We start from the raw sequence: 14,723 nt of genomic DNA, 5'->3' as shown, positions 1-14,723 counted from the left end.
TTCCCTCTGTGGGAATGGCTGGCCTAGAGTTCTGTGTGATGGTTGTGTCACTGCGGGGACCTTCACTGAACAATGATACTGTGTGTTTGCAGGCCCCACCCCCTTCCTCCCATCTCTCTTCCCACAGAAAGCCTCTTTTCTCTCTTCCTCTCATCCTTTGAGTTTATACCTCAGGGGGGCTGTGACTGGGCCCCTAGGCTTGAGACACGGATCAATGGGAGTCAATGAGTTTAGAGTGAGTGACTAGAGTGTGTGTGAGAGAGACACAGAGAGTTTGCACACACCCTACCACTGTGTCTTGCTACTTTGGACTATTGGATCATTTACACACAAAAAATTAGAATAACAGGTCCATGCTAACATTATATAATACTACTAAATTAACGATAATGAATACAGCATGGGTCATTAAGAAACATCCTCAGGCCAAGAAACACTAATACATATAAAGCTCACTATGTACCAGGAACTGTTCCAAGCCCTTCACATGCATTAACACATATTAAATGAGTTCACCGTGATCCTACAGGTTAGTACTATTACTATTTATTCCAGTTTTCATTGAGAAACCTACAGGAAAGTCTGAGATAAGATGGCAGATGGAGCCTTCCAAGTTTCTAAGGAATTGTAAGCTGTTGAGAATCTTTCGGGGCAATTTACAGAGCCAGGCGTGACATCCAGCTGTCTGAGTGAGTTGCCATATGCTTAACAGAAGTGCTCATTTTTTCCCAAGCGTCTCGCACTGATCGAAGACCATGGATCATTGTTGTGAAGGGGCTGCCATGGTATGTATGACCAGGGAAAAGTAAGAAGATAATAGAGTGACACTCATTAAAGGCCTCACTCAGAGGTGGGTTGTCAACAGAAGAGATCTATGGTCAGTGAAGACTAGGAAATGCTAAGTAAAGCAGACTAAAAGTTTCTTTATTATGGAACTTCTCAGAGCTTTAAATATACTGACAAGCACTGTGACTCTTCTGGAAGGAAATGAAGAATGAAGCATTTTCTCAGCTCATTAGACCGCTTTGTGAGGAGACACTCATGGGACCAATATTCCATGGAATGATTAGACTTTGGGAAACAGTGTCTGACCAAGTCAAACTTTCTACTTTTAAGATTACTATTAGCTCAATCTGGCCTGGAACTAGAGGTATCTCTGCTTGTCTGTAAAGACCCAAATGTCTGGAGTTATATGTGGATCTACAATTTGAGAGACACAGCAGCACAGAGGGATCTTGGCACCTGTTGTGTCTGGTGAGGTCCCCTCCCATGCCCTGATCTTTGTGGCGCCCGTGTACCTGGAAGAGAGGTTCTGGTTATCAATGACACCCCGGAAGGAAAGTGCCAAGCTTCTACATTTTCCTGCACAGTGCCTGACCCAAGAAGATGGATAACAAACATTGATTTCCTTTATTTAGGACCCCTGTGAGTCAAGAACTGCATGCATGCTTGCAGGAGAGCCTGGCTGTGTGAATACCCGCTGTGCTTCCCCACCCAGGAGCAGCGCTGCAGGGGAAGTTACTGACTGTGAACTTCACTGGGAGAAGTGTCATTCATGGGGAGCAGGCAGTAGAAGAGGGTGAGTCCAAAATGACCCCTTTGGGAGCTACTTCTGGGCTGACAGGAAAACTTAAGGGCGAGGGGCAGAGATCTCTTGCAGTAGCTCCAGAGAACTTTTATGTCCACAACCATACTTTGAAGCCTTTCCAATAAGTGTTCATTGACCATCCCACGGAAGCTTCCTGTAGAATGAATGCTCTCACGCCCAACTTATTCTTATTGCTTCCCCAAGGAACACACTTATTCCCTTCTGACTAAAGAAGCTGGTCTTCCTATGTTTATTCTTGCTCACTGCCTAGACCAACTGCCAGATTAACCTTCCTAAAACATTATTTTCACCATGTTCACTTTTCTCCTCAGAAATTTTGAATGCTGGTTTGAATACAGGTCCACACCATTTGTCCTTCTCTGCCAGGGCCCTGTTCCAGCCCACTCCCCTCTCCAAAGCACCTATTCACAAAGATATATGCACCCCTATGTGCACTGCAGCATTGTTTACAGTAGGCAAGACAGGGAAACAACTCAAGAGTCCTTCAATAGATAATTGGATAAAGAAGATGTGGTACATATATACCATGGAATGCTACACATTTGCAATAGCATGGATGGATCCTGAGAATATCATGCTAAACAAATAACTCAGACAGAAAAATCCAAAAACCATATGATCTCATTTATACATGGGATATAAAACTGAAAGCAGCAAATGAACAAATGAGACAAACAAACAAAATCTCCTAGATACACAGAAGTATGGTGGCTACCAGGGGGAAAGGGGGTTTGGGGGATAGTAAAAGGTCAAATATATGGTGATGGAAGGAGATTTGACTTTGGGTGGTAAACACACAAGGCAATACAGTAGTCCCTCTATATCATGGTTCACTTGTCACCACCTCACCTTATTGTGGAGTTTTTAAAAATATTATATTTAATTATTTATCGTGGATCTTTTGTTATATTGTGGGATTTTGCGGTACTGTATACATATGTTGTTAAAGTTATGTAGGTTTAAGAGAATACAATATGTTTAAGAACATAAGTAGTGTTTATAAAAGTGTGGAAAAGGTTAATAAAGGGACTGGGAATGGTTTATAAGTGTGTGGGAAGGGTTTATAAAGCCTTAAAATAAATATAAATACTAAAAAAAATGTAAGGTTCCTACTTCACGGATTTTCACCTATTGCGGGGGCAGGGGCAGGGGTAGTCTAGAACGTAATGCCCGTGATAAGTGAGAGAATACTGTATATAGATGATGTATTACAGAACTGTACTCTTGAAACTTATATAATTTTATTAACCAACGTTGCCCCAATACATTTAATTTTAAAACTTGCCCATCCACTGAACACTCTGGCTGCACTCCTACTCAGTCAGCTTTGTTAATGTCGGTTTCCAGCCTCATGTCCTTTCAAGACTGATGTTAGCAGGAATGATGGAGTTAAAACCTCTGAAAAGTTTCTCCATAAGAACAATGAAATCAGTGGCAAAATCATTAGAATCAACTTTTTCAGAACTTAGGTTTGCAGCAATCAAGGAATATCTACTTTAAGGGGGGGGGCAGAATCTCAATAAGAACTGAGTTTTAATTTATCTTATTTGCATTTCCCACTCCCCAGTTCTACAGTAGCCTTAAAATACACAGCCTGCAATCACCAGCCTACAAGCAGCAGCCAGCAGAGGAGGGTGAAGCCTCATTCCCACACCTGTTTGTGGCTTCCTGAAAGACCCCTCTGGCAAGAGTGGTCTTTACTTGACCTGACGAGTTCATCCTGTGCAGTCCATTCCTTCGCCTCCTTGGTGTTCCTAGAACAAAATAAGGCCATTATACTGCCTGGGGTGTCCTTGGCCCTGAAATCCAGATGTAGCACTCCCTACATCCTTCAAGTCACCTTTGAAAGTCACCTTCTCAATAAGGATTTATCTGTCCACACTACTGTAAATTACACTTCCTATTTCTGTTCCCTGCTTCATTTTTCTCCAGAGCACTTATCACCTTCTAATATACTATGTATTTCATCTATTTATTAGGCTTATCATATATCTCTCCCACTAGAATGTAAGCCAACATGAAGGGTGGGGTTTTCTTTGTTTCTTTTTGTTTGGTTGGTTTTTTGTTTTTGTTTTTGGTGCTATATCATTTGTACCTAGAACAGTGCCTGGCACAAAGTAAGTGCTCAGTAAGCACTTTTTGAATGACCAAGTAAATGAAGGTTTGGAAAAGAAAACATTGACAGAAATGCTCCACAGCTTGTTAAATTTAGCCTGTTCGTTCTTAAAAAGTAATTGTGATACTGAGAAGAGCTAGGAACTTATTTGTAGGTTAACCTACTCATTGAGTCCTTGATAAACTCTTCCAGTTCTATGCCAATGTTTTGCTTCCATCAGAATTTTTGTTGCTTTATTTGAGCCCAGAGCCTGGCCCTTCTCCAAGAAGTCATAAGAATAGAGAAGCTTTCAGAAGTCCCCATGACCCACTGAAGGTATAGGAGAGAGATTACATCTAAAGGATGGTGATTTTTTTAGTTGATTGGTTTTGTCTGACAAACAAGCACTTCAGAAGTGCACCCCAAATAAACAAGTCCCCTCGGAGGACAGCACACATTCTAGCAAGAGTGACTTTGCTTCTAGAAAAATTTTCAGGGTCAATAGGATATTTTTTTTAAATCTTATGCCATGACAAATTTACACTTTTGGAATGAGAGCTTGTTTTGCAAATAACCCAATGTCTTTTAAAACAAAATCTAGTGAGTAAAATGGCTGAGCACTTTGGAACCTATGGAATGGGTTAAGTGTATGATGAGAGCTGAAGGCTGAGAACAGTCTCTACTCCCATCTTGGTGACCTGTCCACTGAGCTGCTGCTGCTAGGCACCTGGCAGCAGCCAAGCCTAGCCCTTCCCCAGGTACTTTAGGGTAGAGTCTTCCTTGGAAGGATGGGGGACTCAGGGAGGATGCCATGAGTCCAGGTGGGCTTTGAGGGAGTGAAGTGTGGCAAGGTCTCTTGACAAACCTCAGCAAGAGCTATTCGTGGACAACCAAAGGAAAACCTATTGGATTCTAAATCATAAAACTAGAGTGTTTTTAAATTGCCAATAACTTCCTGATTTGTCCAACAGAGTTCAAAGAAGCAAGCTCAGGCCATTTCTGTGTGTGATTGACCATATCACTAACAGCACACAAGGTGGCCCAGGTACCATGATCCCACCTCTTATATCTTTTCAGTCCTGCTCTGTATTTCTAGGAACCCAATAGTTTCTCCAAAAGATTCCTGAGTACTGAGTGGGGATGCTGGGGAAATGGATTCCCAGGCTGCAGTAAAGACTGTCCCAAAAGTATCATGTAGGAAAAGAATGCTAAGACTTTCCATCTTGTCCTTCTCAGACTCTTTTCTTAAAAGATTAGGTCTTTGGACCAAGATGGAGCAGACACACTTCTCTCTGTTCCGCCTGTTAAGTACAGATAAAAACCCTGGAATTAATATGTATTTACATTACTATATTTGCATTTATTAGAAGAGTTAATATAAGTATTGAAAATATTTATTAAAATAAATATATTTATATAATTACATACATACATAGCTCAAACATAAGAAGACTCTGAGAGATATGGAGAAGGCAGACTAGCCAGGGATCTCGGGACTCAAGGAACAACATGGAAGTGAGTCCCCTGTATTTCCTTTTTCTTTTTTTTTTTTTTTTCAGATTTAATGTGTTTTATTGATTAAAATATTACATTTGTGCCACTTTCCCTTCCCTCTGCTCCCCTCCACCCGGTGGCCCCCTCCCTCCAGTTGTCCCCCCCTTTTAGATTATGTCCATTAGTTGTGCATACAGTTCCTCCCAACCTCTCTCCGTCTATTCCATTCCCTCCTACCATGATCCCCAATTCCTATATCATCTCCCTCCCTCTCCCCACTCCCCCTCCCTGTTGACCTCCCCCCACTATGCTTCCCTTACCCACAGTTCCTTTTCCACTCTCGTTGCCTGTTTCGTTTGCCTTTGTTTCATCTCCCTAGCTTCTGTTTTTTAAACCAGTCCCTTTAACTTCTCATATAACAGTGGTTTGGATCTAATGAACTCTTTCAGTTTTATTTTGTCCTGGAAACACTTTCTCTGTCCTTCTATTCTGAATGACAATTTCGCTGGATAGAGTATTCGTGGTTGTAGGTTTTGGATTTTCATTACTTTGAATATTTCTTGCCAGTCCCTTCTTGCCTGTAGGGTTTCCCTTGAGAAGTCAGCTGATAGTCTAATTGGGACCCCTTTGTACATAATTCTTTTCTTCTCTCTTGCTGCTTTTAAGATTCTCTCTTTATCTTTAATTTTTGACATTTTGATTATAATGTGTCTTGGAGTGGTTCTCCCTGGGTCCAGTCTCTTGGGAACTCTCCTTGCTTCCTGGACCTGCAAGTCTATTCCCTTCCCCAAGTCTGGGAAGTTCTCCTTTATTATATTTTCACTCAATTTTTCAAGTTCTAGTTCATCTTCCTCATTCTCTGGCAAACCAATGATTCTTATGTTGGGCCTTTTATAGCTGTCCCAGAGGTTTCTGATCCTCTCATTGTTGCTTCCTATTTCCTCTCGCTGCATTGGTTGACTGCTTGTTCCTTCTCCATATTCCAGTTTGTTGAAATGAACTCTGGATTCCTCACCATCTGTCTCGTATGTGGTTTTGTTCCTTTCGTTATGAAAGTTTTTCGCTTCTTTCATATCTTTTTCCTGCTCTTTTGTGAATTCTGTAAGCCACCTGATAACAATGGCCCAGAACTGAGCCTCTGACAGGTTTCTTATCTGTTCATCTGTCAGGTTCTCTATCTGCTGCCTGGTGAGTTGTGCCACCGGGATCTCTATATTTGTCTGCCACATTTTGATAGATGCGTTTTGTTTTCCTGGGCCGGCTGTCGGGGGCGGTGCCTGTGTAAGCATCACAAATCAGCGACCGGCCGGCGCCTGCCTGTCCTCGACCTATTTCGCAGCCCTGTGGTGCTTTCTGTGGGGGCGGGGGTCCAAGATGGATTCACACAGTTATTCAGCTAGGAGACCGGGATCCGTCCTCCCGCCCCCCTGGGCCTCACTGTTCAAGGCGATGCTGCGGCTGCTCCCCAGCGCCGGAGTCGCGCAAGCCAGGGGCTTGATTGGAGTCGCGCACGCCAGGGGCTTGATTGCCTCCGGGATTTTTCGCCGCCCCGCCCCGCCGCTCCGCAAACAGCTTTGCCTTCTTTAACTCTTACCTGCCCAAATGGCACCGCTGGTTTATAACTTCATATGTTGGGCTTCCGTGTAGCTTTATTTTCTGGAATTTCTAGTTATCCTTTGTTTTGAAGTAGTTGTATTCCTCTCTGGTTGTAGAGGGAGACCTAGCGTGTCCGTCTAAGCCTCCATCTTGGCCGGAAGTCCCCCCTGTATTTCCTTTTTCCTTCTATATCTCATGTTGGGTGCTGGAGAGGCTGGCAACCTACAAACACCAATGAGAACAGTAAAAAATAAAAATCAACAATCCAAAGAAAAGCCTGCTCTCCCTAGGCAAGAACCAGGAAAGGGACAACCTAGCAAGATGTAAAACTTTTAGCCAAACATCCAAGAAAAAAATTACAGTCACACTGCCACCCCATCAGCAAAGGCAGAACGAGGAGCCTAGTTTCCACCTTTCCAGGTGGTAATGAGGCACCCTTCCCTCTCCTGCCTAATAGGTGGGGTCAGAAGAGACTGACTGGGGATCTGGGACTTTCAGTCCTGCCCAGCAATTGTGAACCTCCTACCCCAGGGCCAGTGGGACCATGTAGGGACCCTGGACTTCCACACCCACCCAGTGACAATGAGGTGCCTCCTCCTCCTCCCCAGTGTCAGAGGAAGGTGGGTGGGAAGCCATAATTTTCACCACCATCCAGAGCTCTGCCTTGCACTAGCCCATGTAGCATCAGTGGAAGCTTTATAAAAAGAAGACTTAAATAACATGCAGAGTCTCATAACATAAAACTCCCATTCAAGATACAAATAAAAATTAATTCACCACACTAAGGACCAAGAAAATTACTACAAATAAGAAAAGACATTCAATAAACACCAATATTAAAATGATACAGAAGTTTGAATTATCTGACAAGGAATTTAAAGCAGTCATCATAAAAATGTTCCAAAAACTATTACAAACACACTTAAAAGAAATCCCAGCCAAGATATAGATGATGTAAAGGAGCACTAAATGGAAATGTTAGGACTAAAATTATATGAAAACCAAAATTTAAAAAATTTCACTGATGGGCTTAGGAACAGAACAGAGAGAATAAAGAAAAGGATAACTAAATCTGAATATAGAAAAATATAAATTTTCCAGTCTGAACAAGTGAGAAAAAGATACTGGAAAAAAATAAACAGAGCCCCAGAGATCTGCAGGGCTATAATGTAATATATAACATTCATGTCAAGTCCCAGAAGGAGAGGAGAAGGAGAGAATGACTGAAAATGCATTAGAAGAAATATGACTGAAAATTTCCAAAATTTAACAAAAGATATAAACTTACAGATCCAAGAAGCTGAATGAATCTCACATGGGATAAGCCCAAAGTAAACTACACCAAGATACATCATAGTCAAACTTCTAAAAAATTAAAGACAAAGGGAAAATAATCAAAAGTAGTTAGAGAGAAGAAAACAATGCCTTCCTGTTAGGGGAAAAATAATTTGAATGACAGCAACTTCTCATCTGAAATTATGCAGACCAGAAGGAAGTGGCACAACATCTTCCAAGTGCTGAATGAAAATAACTGTCAACCCAGAATTCTGTATCCAGTGAAAATATCCTCCGTGAGTAAAGAGGACATGAAGACATTTTGAGATAACGTAAAACTAAGAGAATCTGTGGCCTGCAAACATACTCTAAACAGTCAAAAGAATTTCTTAAACAGAAAAAAAAGAACAATGAAAAAAAGAAAGAACAATGGGGAGAATATAAATAAGAAAAATACAAATAGACTTCTTTACTTGAGTTTTCTGTATTGTGATTGATTGAAACAAAAATGAAAACATTGATGTGGTTCTAAATGTATGTAGGGGAAATACTTAAAGACAGTTATATTATAAACAAGGGACAGTAAAGGAAGTTAAAGAGAGGTAAGTCTCTTTACTCAAACTGGTATAATATCAATAACAGTACCAGCAGTAGACTACTATAAATTATGTATGCATGATGTAATACCTAGAGCAACCACTAACACATCTATACAAAGACATACACTTGGAAGCACTATGGAAAAATCAAAATGGAATTCTAAGTCATGTTCACATAACCAATAGCAAGACAGGAAAACAAAAACAGAAAGTGAACAAACAGAAAACAAGAAATTAAACTTGGACCCTAACATACCAATAATTACATTAAAGGTAAATAGTCTATGACTCTATTTATAGGATATTTTGAAATTAACAAAATGAAAGAGATGGAGAACAGATTAGTGGTCCCCAAGGGGGTATGAGTGATGAGGGGGGAGGAGGGAGATCTCTGTGGTGATTGAGTGATTCTGGATGTTGATCGCAGTGATAGTTACACAATTGTGTGCACGTGATAAAATGGCACTGACGTATAACACACTTGTACCAATGTCAACCTCCTGATTTTCATATCGTTCTGTTGTTATGTAAGATGTTACCTTTGGAGGAAACTAGATCAATGGTACACAGAACCTCTCTCTTCTATCTTTGCAACCTCCTGTGAACCTACAAAAGAAAAGAGAAGTCTGAATCTAGCTGCCTGGTTTCTGATATTAGGTCTGCTGTCCTCTGTGGGAGGATTCTGCAGTGAAACCCAAGGGCTGCTCTCTCTCTTTCTCACCCCCATACCTCACACATCATCTTGCCCACTGCGAATTTGGTAGTTAGAGAGAAACTATCATTTAAAAACTTGTAGCAGTTTTGACTTCTAAGGAGGTAACAAGTTATCTTGGGACAAAGTATTTATTTTGGCAGGAGCAGTGGGAGGGGAAGAATCACCACTCTAAGCCAATGGTACTAAGGAAGGAACCTGCTGAAAAACCTGAATATAGTGAAGTAATTTGAAAAAAAAACAGGGAGTTAAGGTTTCTCTTTAGAAATGGCAGTTTAGTGCATTTAGAGCATGGCATGGTTATTTTCTTTGGAGAAATGCCTCACTTTTTAGAATTTAGACTGCATTGTGCCTATGTATTACCTGGTGTCTTGCCCTGGCTGGTTTAGCTCAGTGGATTGAGCGTCGGCCTGCGAGCTAAGTGTCGCTGGTTCGATCTTCCAGTCAGGGTACATCAGAGAAGGAAAACTCTGACTCCAAAAAACCTCCGCTGCCTTGCGGCATACCTCTTCAGGGGAAAGGCTAAGGGAGTAAACCCCGACAGAAAATCCGGAGCCGGAGTCCCTAAGGCGGTTTGACGTTGTAGTCAACACCGGCAACTCCTGTGGCGCACCTGAACCCAAGCTGTATCGACTCCGTCTTTCCCTTGGACCCTTCAGCTGCGAAGAGAGGGGGGGTCTGCTGCATGGGCAACAGCAGACCCTCCATATCACCCTGCCCAGGCTCTGTAGCTTCAGCTTCACTGGAGAGGACACTCCAGCGTCATCGCAAGATGTCGATTCAACACGGGAGGAGACAGATACCGTGTCACTCCCGAGTCGGACTGCACAGCCATTCTCGGCGGTGCAGATAGACTCTTAAGAAGCTACACCATCGTCTCTCGAGAGGGACGGCTGCCGACGATTACCTGGTGTTCTTAGACACCAGCTATGTTCTTAGACACGAGCTGCTGCCAAGAAGGAAAGAGTTGGATGAAAGGGAGCACAGGAAAGACATGCGGGCCGGTTTCTCCCCTTGCAGTGGAGGAAAACCAGAAGTGCTGAAAGCCTGAGCTAGACTGGCTGTCTCACATGCAATGCTATTTACAACAGAAGATCCCAGAGTGTCCCAACTGGGATGATACGTTCTGTAGGAACACAGTGGCTGAGCATGAGGGCTCTACAGCCAAAGGGCCTGAATTCAAGCATCAGCCTCAACTCCCACTTATATGAGGTCATGAGTAAGTACCCTAAACATGTCTGTGTTTCCTCTTTCTCAACTGTTAAATCCCTCTGGAAGGTTTTGAACATTCACGGATTTAGTATTTGTACAGCACTGTGAATACTGCCTGGCACACTAAGCATTAAGTGCATTCAGCAGTTTTATTTTCATTCCAGTGTCCTGGGAATATCTTTCTGGAGGCCAGAGGACAAGAATGCATCTTTGTGTGTGACCTGGGCAGATACCTGTTGTGTGGCAAGAAATGAGACTGGATTGTCTTCCCCTGTTTGAGGCCTTCTATTGGCTTTTCCCAGACCTGGCCTCATAGAGATAGCCCCCTGGAGTTTCTGGTTGTGGGAGCACATTTTTCCTGGCTCCATGGACCTGGCCGCGAACTAAGGTAAGGGGGGTAGGGAAAGGAGCCCCGGGGACAGGTTTGGATCTGCAGGCAGGTAGCAGCCCTTCCTGACATGAAAGCCTGGCTGTTCCAATCCACAGTGTAATATGGGGATTGGGTCCTACTATTTCTCTTTCTCTCTCTCCCTCAGAGACTTTCTCTGGCACCTGAAGGTTCCTAGTCTTTCTCTGATGACCAGCTTTGCCATCATCCTGATCTGAGGGACTTAGGCCCTTGTGCATTCTCTGGCCACCCAGTCTTGTCATTCTCGGCTAGACTGAGTACCTGGACTGTATTCCACGTTAGAAATCTGCACTCAACAACAAGGACAGTCCTGAAGGTAAGAGCACTGGAGGAGGGACAAAGGTGGAAGCTTTGCTCACTTGAGCTTTTCCAGGGCTTCATGAGGGAAGACATAGCAAATTCTTACATCTTCATCAGGGGCCACCTCCTGGATGCTCCCTCCACTGTTTTCCAGGCTCTGTGGCCCTGAGGTTTGCAGCTTTCCCAGTGTATTCACACCCCTTGAAACCACATCTGTTTTGTTGGGAGTTACCAGAGAAGATGTCAGTGGCTCAGTTTGAATTCCCTTCATTCTAGTGGCCCTCTTGCAATTTTCCACATCTTTCCATTCCCCCAGATCTTCCTTTGGGGACTGCCTCCCCACAATCTCAGTGCTCGTCCTCAGATCAATGAGAAGAGTTCTGGCAAGATGTGGACAAGGATTTGCTCTTAAAAAAGAGATGAGCTTTGCAAGACAGAACTTGAATTGTTTGGCTGTTCTAGGTTCTTGGCACTTCCATATGAATTTTAGAATCAGCAAACTGCTGGGATGTTGGTAGGAATTGTGTTAAATCTATAGATAGATCAATTTTGGGAGAACTGACGTTCTAATAATTTTAAGTCTATTAACCCATAACAAGTTATATTTTTCAATTTATTCAGGTTTCCTTGAATTTCTGTGAGCAAACTTTTGTAGTCTACAGCAGTTGCATATCTTTTGTTATATTGATTCCTATTGCATATTTTTTATGTTATTGTATCAGGAATTCATTCCAATTTCAGATGGTTTATTGCAGGTATATAGAAATAAAATTGAATTTTGTATATTGCTGTTGTATCCTGTAGGCTTGTAATAATTCACTTATTAGCTGATCATGTTGATCATATATAATCATATGGCCTCTAAGAAAAGACAGTTTTGCACTCCTAATTTTCTAGGTTAGAACCTCCAGTACAATGTTGACTAGAAGTGGTGAGAGGTGGTATCTGTGTCTAATTACTGATCTTAGGGGAGGAAAAGGACTTGGTCTTTCACCGTAAATTATGTTGTTAGTCATACATTTTTTGTAGGTACCTTCTACCACCAGCTTCCTACAAGTTTGTTTTTTTCAATCAGGAACAAATGTTGGGTTGTGTTAAGTGCTTTTTCTATGGCTATTGAGATAATATAATTTTGTCTTTGACTCATTGGTTATAAACGTGTTGTTTAATTTAACAATTATTTGGAGATTCTCCAAATATCTGTCTGTTATTGATTTGTAACTTCCACAATTGTCAGAGAATATACTTTATATGACTTGAATCTTCAAATGTATTGAGACTTGTTTTATAAACCAGAGCATGATATATCTTGGTAAATCATCCATGTGCACTTGGAAAGAATGTGTACTCTGCTGTTGTTGCATGAAGAGATCTATAAATGTCAATCAGGTCAAGTTGGTTGATAGTGATATCCAAGTCTTATATACTCACTAATCTTTAGCTAATTATTGACAGAGTGGTATTGGAATCTTTGTCTACAATTATTGGTTTGTCTATTTCTTCTTGTAGTTCTATCAGTTTTTACTTCATCTATTTTGAAGTTCTGTTATTCAGTGCACATACATTTAGAATTATGTCCTCTTAATTAATCAATCTCTTTATTATTATGGAAGGACATTTTTAAGTCCCTAGAAATATTGTTTGTTCTGATATTAATATCTTCTCTCTAACTTTCTTTTGGTTAGTTGTTAGCATAGCATATCTTTTTTTTTTTCCATTCTTTTACTTTTAGCTTACTGTGTCTAATTAAAATGGCATTTCTTGTAAGCAGCACAGAGTCTGTTCCCAGTTCCATTGCTCAGCTTCTTCACACTATGGAACAATGAACAGTGTCTGTCAATCTTGCTTCTCTCTAATGCCCAGGTTTTTCCCTTGACTGTGGTGGGGATTAGTTGTGGGCAGATGGTAGGATTGGGTCAGGGTGTACAAAAAGAAGTTCCCCCTGCCACAAATTGTCCCTAATAACTTAGATCAAATGCCACACACCACATGTCAGCTGTGTGACCTTGGACAAGCTCCTTAACTACTTTGAACCTCAGCTTCTTCATCAACAAAGAGCATTGAATAATATTGGGTTATGTATAATCTGTGTATAACTCCTTCCCCAGGGTCTGGAGCTCATTTAGTGATAGATACTAGTAACAGAATTATTATTTTTATATTAATGCATGTACCATACAAATGCATATATTTATATTACAAATCAACCTCCTAAGTGAGCACAAAGCAGCAATCATACATTTTTAAGAATTAACTTGCTATGCCAGGGAGGTAATAAAAGGAATGAAATCAGCATTATTTTTCAATGTGCCTCTCATAAATTAAGCATCCAGGTTAAGTCCCTCTTTCCAAGGCTGCAAATACTCCTGCTGCAAATACTCCTGCTGCAACCCCTGTGATTGAACAAGGCCAGAAGGGGAGGGCAGGGCCTCGTTGTCTGCTGCTGCAACCTGTGCCCTTCTCAGAGGGGAGGTTGCTCAGGGTGCATGCTCTGGAGCTGTGTGATTATGGCTCCCACCTTGCAGAACCCTGAGAAGGAGCAAGGCCCTAGGTTTTCATCAGGCACTGCCAGTGGGTCCTTTCCATCTAACATAACTCCTGCCTCTTCCTGTGAAGATAATCCCTGCCCTCTGGCAGCCTGTGTGATGCACAATGCCGAGTGCCAGGAATCTCCTGCAAACTACAACAGGGCCGCACTGCAATGTGCCACTAGATTCATCCAGCCATCTAAAAAGCTTTTTTTTTTTTTTAAGTCACAGATCTTTCCCTTGAACAGCCTGACAAGCACTTGAGCTTCATTATAATTTCCCTCCAGCAGAGTTTGGGGAAATGAAATTGGAGTTATAAGCCACATTTGGTAAGACTCTCTTCTGAGAAGATAGGGATGAAGTGGGGCTGACTTACAGGACAAGGTATATCAGTTAACCTCTAGTTAAGGAGAAAGAGCTGGCCTCTCATCTGCAAAGATGAAAAACATCCTTGCCCAATGACCACTGTTCCCGCACTCTCAGTGGAGGGCTGGCTGTGTGTCCACAACCTGAGGAAGCACTGCACTCCCCCCGCAGTCTCCTCTCCGTACCTTTAGAATCCTACCCTGCAATCTCATTTTTGCACATTTACCCAAAAGAATTGAAGTCAGGATCCAGAAGAGATATCAGAACTCTTGTATTCATTAAAACATCATTCACAATAGCCAAGATGTAGATAAATGTAAATGTCCATTGACAGATGAATGAATAAAGAAAATGTGGTATAGTCCTGGCTGGGTGGCTCAACTGGCTGGAGCATTGTCCTGTGCACCAAAAGGTTGCAGGTTTGATCCCCAGTCAGGGTACATACCTAGGTTGTGGATTTGATCCCCATTCGGGGTAGGTATGGGAGGCAACTGATCGATCTCACTCTCTCTGCCCCCTTTCCTCTCT

Source organism: Furipterus horrens, unplaced genomic scaffold, assembly GCF_987537825.1.
Source record: "Furipterus horrens unplaced genomic scaffold, mFurHor1.1.pri manual_scaffold_2, whole genome shotgun sequence".
In the NCBI taxonomy this organism is placed as follows: Eukaryota; Metazoa; Chordata; class Mammalia; order Chiroptera; family Furipteridae; genus Furipterus; species Furipterus horrens.
The sequence above is the reverse complement of the archived record's forward strand: the minus strand, read 5'-3'. Positions refer to the sequence as shown.